This window comes from Humulus lupulus, chromosome 7, assembly GCF_963169125.1.
Source record: "Humulus lupulus chromosome 7, drHumLupu1.1, whole genome shotgun sequence".
Taxonomy (NCBI): Eukaryota; Viridiplantae; Streptophyta; class Magnoliopsida; order Rosales; family Cannabaceae; genus Humulus; species Humulus lupulus.
The window spans coordinates 48,396,352-48,402,247 of NC_084799.1; the positions used below are offsets into that span (position 1 = coordinate 48,396,352).

The 5,896-nt window shown below is 39.1% G+C and overlaps 1 non-coding gene across 1 annotated transcript; it reads left to right on the forward strand.

The window, feature by feature from the left end:
- The first annotated feature begins 5,200 nt into the window (after nucleotides 1-5,200).
- On the forward strand, nucleotides 5,201-5,307 carry LOC133792996 (small nucleolar RNA R71). The gene has a single exon (XR_009874462.1). It is a non-coding gene; the product is annotated as a small nucleolar RNA R71 (small nucleolar RNA).
- Nucleotides 5,308-5,896: the final 589 nt, after the last annotated feature.

A 5,896-nucleotide genomic window follows, 5' to 3' on the forward strand; every position in this document is an offset into this window, starting at 1 on the left:
AATCAATTTAACCAACTTCCAAGTTTCGGAACCTGGTCGTGTCCAGGATATTTAGTTAAAAACTTAGTTCGTGTTGGTTTTATTGACACCTCACATTTTTTAGAAAAACACTGGCTAATCAATTTAACCAACTTCCAAGTTTCAAAACTTGGTCGTGTCCAGGATATTTAGTCAAAAACTTAGTTCACGTTTGTTTTATTGACACCTCGCGTTTTTTAGAAAAACACTGGCTAATCACTTTAACCAACTTCCAAGTTTCGGAGCCTGGTTCTTGGGTTGCCTGCCCCCCAAGTGATCAGGAAGTGGACTTTCTGGGTTACTTTGAACTAACATGCAGATGAAACCATACAAAGATACAAATATACCATAAACGTTTTTTTTTATATTTTTAAAATTAAATGGCTTTTATATTCGAGCCTTACATAGACAAGTGGTTTGATCATTGATAGTACTTTTTCAAATGCATAGCGTTCCAGGTTCGTGGCACCATTTCTCCACTAAGTCGGGCCAATTTAAAATTACCTTCTTGTATGATTTCCACTATTTGGTAGGGCCCTTCCCAGCTCCGACCTAAGGCACCGTCTTTGGGGTCCTTGCCTGCTAAAAGCACCCTTCGGAGTACCAGGTCTCCTAACCCAAAGACACGCTTCTTGACCTTTGAATTAAAGTAATGAGTGATTTTTTGTTGATAATGCGCGAGCCGTAGCTGTGAATCTTCTCGCTTTTCATCAATCAGGTCGAGGGATGCGCTGAGTAGTTCTTCCTTCTGCTGTGGGCTAAAGGTCTGGAGCCTATGTGTGGCTATCTTTGTTTCGACAGGGAGGACGACCTCACTTCTGAAAGTTAAGGAGAAAGGGGTATGCCCCGTGGAAGTTCGGTGGGAGGTCCGGTATGCCCACAGCACCTGCGGGAGCTGCTCGGGCCATACTCCCTTGGCCTCGTCCAACCTCTTTTTAAGGCTTGCTTTGAGGGTTTTATTCACAGCCTCGACCTGTCCATTGGCCTGCCAGTAGGCCACCGAGGATAAGATTTTTATTACGTCGTGTCTTTCACAAAATTCAGTGAAGAGATCGCTATCGAACTGCGTCCCATTGTCTGACACAATCTTTCTTGGCAGTCTGAATCAGCAAACAATATTCTTGACCACGAAGTCGAGGACTCTTTTGGTGGTGATTGTAGCCAGGGGCTCTGCCTCCGCCCATTTTGTAAAATAATCAATGGCCACTACTGCATAGCGAACTCCTCCCTTCCCTGTGGGTAGGGCTCCAATTAAATCGATTCCCCATACCGCAAATGGCCAGGGGGGTGATATCATTTTTAGCTCGACTGGAGGAGCTCGGGCGATGGTGGCAAACCGCTATCACTTATCACACTTTTGGACATAGGAGATGGAGTCATTTGATAACATGGGACAAAAATACCCCTGCCTTAATATTTTCAAGGCCAGGTTTTGCCCCCCAACGTGATCCCCACAGAAGCCTTCACGCACCTCCTGCAAAATAATTTTGGCGTCCTCTGGCAGAACACACAGTAGTAGATGTAAGGAATGGCCACGTCGATACAATGTCCTGTCTATGACTGTATACCTTGGAGCTTGATAGAGTACTCCCCTCGCGTCTTTCCGCTCACTAGGAAATTTTCCTGTCGTAAGATACTCTATTATGGGAGTCATCCAGGTCGGTCTAATATCGATCATCTCGACCTCCATCGCGCTTTCTGTCACGCTAAAAATTTCCAAGAATTCCACTAGTACTATGCTCAGAGTCTCGGCTTCTTTGGAGGTAGCGAGTCTAGCCAGAGCGTCGGCATTGGCGTTCTGCTCGCAAGGGATCTGCTCGACTAGGCTATACTCAAACTCTGATATCTCCTTCTTGACCTTGGCCAGGTAAGCTGTAATTTGGGCCACTCGAGCTTGATATTCCCCAGATACTTGGTTTACCACGAGATGGGAATTGATGTAGCAGTGGACAGCCCTGGCTTTCAACTCCTTCGCCACTCTAAGCTCACCCAATAGGGCCTCGTATTCAGCTTCATTGTTGGACGCCACGAACCCGAACCGCAACGCGGAGTGGAAACGATGCCCTTCGGGGGATATTAAGATGATCCCAGCTCCGGACCCGTTCTCATTAGATGACCCATCTACGAAGATTCTCCATAATTCCTGCACTGGTTCTCCCAAGGGCTCTTCCTGGAATCCAGTGCATTCAGCCATGAAATCAGCCAGGGCTTGGCTTTTGATCGTAGTTCGGGGTATATACAGTATCTCGAACTGGCTGAGCTCGACTGCCCATTTCAACAAACGTCCCGATGTCTCAGGTTTCTGCAGCACCTACCTTAAAGGCTGAAGTCTTTTATAAATCTTCTATAAAAACCGGCATGGCCTAAGAATGATCTAATTTCTTTCACAGTTTTAGGTGGGGGAAGTTTTGAAATAAGATCAACTTTAGCTTTATCAACTTCTATTCCCTTAGAAGATATTACATGACCTAAAACAATTCCTTTTTTAACCATAAAATGACATTTTTCCCAGTTAAGCACAAGGTTTTTCTCTTTGCAACGAATTAAAACAAGTGAAAGATGGTGCAAACATTCATCAAAAGAGGAACCAAACACAGAAAAATCATCCATAAATACTTCAAGAAACCTTTCAACCATGTCAGAAAAAATCGAAATCATACACCTTTGAAAAGTCGCAGGTGCGTTGCATAATCCAAAAGGCATACGACGATAGGCAAAAGTCCCAAAAGGGCATGTAAAAATAGTCTTTTCTTGATCTTCTGGGGCAATGGGGATTTGGTTATATCCCGAATACCCATCAAGAAAACAATAATATGCATGGCCAGCTAATCGTTCAAGCATTTGATCAATAAAAGGTAATGGAAAATGATCTTTTCTAGTAACATTATTCAACTTTCTATAATCTATGCACACTCTCCACCCCGTTTGTACTCTAGTAGGGATTAATTCATTTTTCTCATTTTCAATAACTGTAATCCCAGACTTCTTAGGCACAACTTGAACTGGACTAACCCATTGACTATCAGAAATAGGGTAAATGATACCTACGTCTAACAATTTTATGACCTCTTCTCTAACTACTTCTTTCATATTTGGATTTAGCCTTCTTTGACATTCCCGAGAGGTTTTAGCATTCTCTTCTAGATGGATTCTATGCATACATATGGATGGGCTAATTCCTTTAATGTCTCCAATGGTCCAACCTATGGCTTCTTTATGTTTTCTAAGGACATCTAACAACTTATTTTCTTGTTCTTTATCTAAAGCAGATGCTATGATAACAGGTAAGTTTTCAGATTCTCCTAGAAAAGCATATTTTAAATTTTCTGGTAAAGGTTTAAGGTCTAACTTTGGAGACTCAGAAATTGATTGAACATGATCTAAGGGTGAAAAAGGTTCAACTTTGGTTTCATGTAAGGGTATAGGCTCTTCCAAAGAATTCACATCATCATTAGAGTCATCAACATGCAAGTTCATACCAAAGTATTTTTCACAAAAGTCAAGTAAGTCATTTCCATCATCTTCACATATGCTATCTATCATGTTAACTTCATGTATTTCCTCACACTCAACAGATTTAGCAACATTAAAAACATTCAATTCAACAGTCATATTTCCAAAAGATAATTTCAAAACACCATTACGACAATTTATGATTGCATTAGATGTAGCTAAGAATGGTCTACCTAAAATGATAGGAATTTGAGCATGCATATTTTCCACAGGTTGAGTATCAAGAACAATGAAGTCAACAGGAAAATAAAATTTATCAACTTTTATCAAAACATCCTCTATAATGCCTCTAGGAATTTTTACAGAACGATCGGCTAATTGAAGAGTTATAGAGGTAGGTTTTAGCTCACCAAGACCAAGTTGCTTATAAACAGAATAAGGCAATAAATTTACACTAGCACCCAAATCAAGTAAAGCTTTGTTAATAAAATGATCACCAATAATGCATGAAATTGTGGGACACCCAGGATCTTTATATTTAACAAGACTCTTATATTGAATAATGGAACTAGCTTGTTCAGTTAAAAATGCCTTTTTAGGAACATTAGTGTTTCTTTTAACAGTACAAAGATCCTTTACAAATTTAGAGTAGGCAGGAATTTGTTTAATGGCATCTAAGAAAGGGATATTGATACTAACTTGTTTAAAAACTTCTAAGATGTCATTATATTGGCTGCCTTTTTTAATTGGAAGTAATCTTTGTGGGAATGGGGCTTTTGGAATGAAAGGATGGATTGGAGTTTCTTTGTTTGATGAGTCATTGAGATTAGAACTAGGAGGCTGACTCTTTTCTTTTTCTTTTTCGCTTTCAACCTCGGGTATGTAATCGGGTTTGACAATTTTCTTTCCAGACCTAAGAGTTGAAATTGATTTGACTTCTCCATTATGACTAGACTTTCCTATCTCATATTGACCTTTTGGATTAGGGATAGGTTGACTAGGGAATGTTCCTTTTTCTCTATCAGCTAAAGCAGTGGCGAGTTGTCCTACTTGTGTCTCGAGTTTGGTAATAGATTGAGATTGATTTTGTAGGATTTGTTGGGTGGATTGCATAAATTGTTGTAAAGTATCTTCTAAGGAAGGTTTTCTTTGTTGCGGATATGGTTGATTTTGTGGGGCATGAGCTTGGTTTTGTGTGTTGTATTGGTGCCCTTGATTCATTTGGGGTTGGTTTTGTCTCCATGAAAAGTTCGGATGGTTTCTCCAATTTGGATTGTAGGTGGACGAAAATGGGCTATCATTTGGTTTCCCATAAGAATGAAGAGCATTGGCCTCCTCAGAAAAGGCTTCTTGGTAGGAAGGACATGATTGGGCATTATGGCACGGACTAGAACATATAGAACAAACATCTTTTCTAGGTTGAATTGGAGAGTTTATAGTTTGGCTTATGGCTAAAGCTTCTACTTTTCTCGCTAATTTGTCTAAGGACGTTCTTAAGTCTAATTCTTCTTTTACTTCATACCTTCCTCCTCTTTTTGGTGAATTAGTTGACCTAGATCTAGGATCAAAATAATTCCATTGTTCTGAATTGACAGATAAATCTTCAAGGGCGTCCCACGCCTCTTGTCCTTGAAATTTTAAAAAATTTCCAGTATGAATAGATTGAATCATTTGACGATTAGAGGGAGTCAAACCATCATAAAAATATTTTACAAGTCTCCATTTTTCAAAACCATGATGAGGACATTTTAATAATAAATCTTTAAATCTTTCCCAACATTCATAAAACTCTTCATTATCTTTTTGAAAAAACTCGGAGATTTCTCTCCTTAGACTATCAGTTTTAGACATAGGAAAAAATTTCAGTAAGAATTTATTATAAAGTTGATCCCATGTAGTTATAGACCCCGTGGGAAGGGAATTTAACCAGGCTTTTGATTTGTCTTTTAATGAAAAAGGGAACAATCTTAGTTTGACTGACTCATCAGAAAAATTTTGAAATTTAAATGTTGAGCAAATTTCTAAGAAATCTTTGACATGCATGTAAGGATCCTCTCTATCTAACCCATAAAAAGATGGAAATAATTGAATGATTGCGGGTTTAAGCTCAAAATGAGTAGCAGAAGTAGTAGGTAAAACAATGCATGAAGGAGCATTAGATGAAATAGGTGCAAAATATTCAAGCAAAGTTTTTTCAGGCACAGCATGTTCATCGACAATATTAGCAATAGGTTCCATGATGCTCAAATTTGTACTAACACTTTCAATTTCAAACAAAGATAAACGTCTTTTTACTAATCGTTTTTTAGAGTTACGTTCCCAATGATGCATACAATTTTTCACAAACAAGGCAACAAGGATAATCTCAAACAAACAATTTTCTGATGTGGAAGATCAGTTAAAACCGCAACCACAGAGCATACTT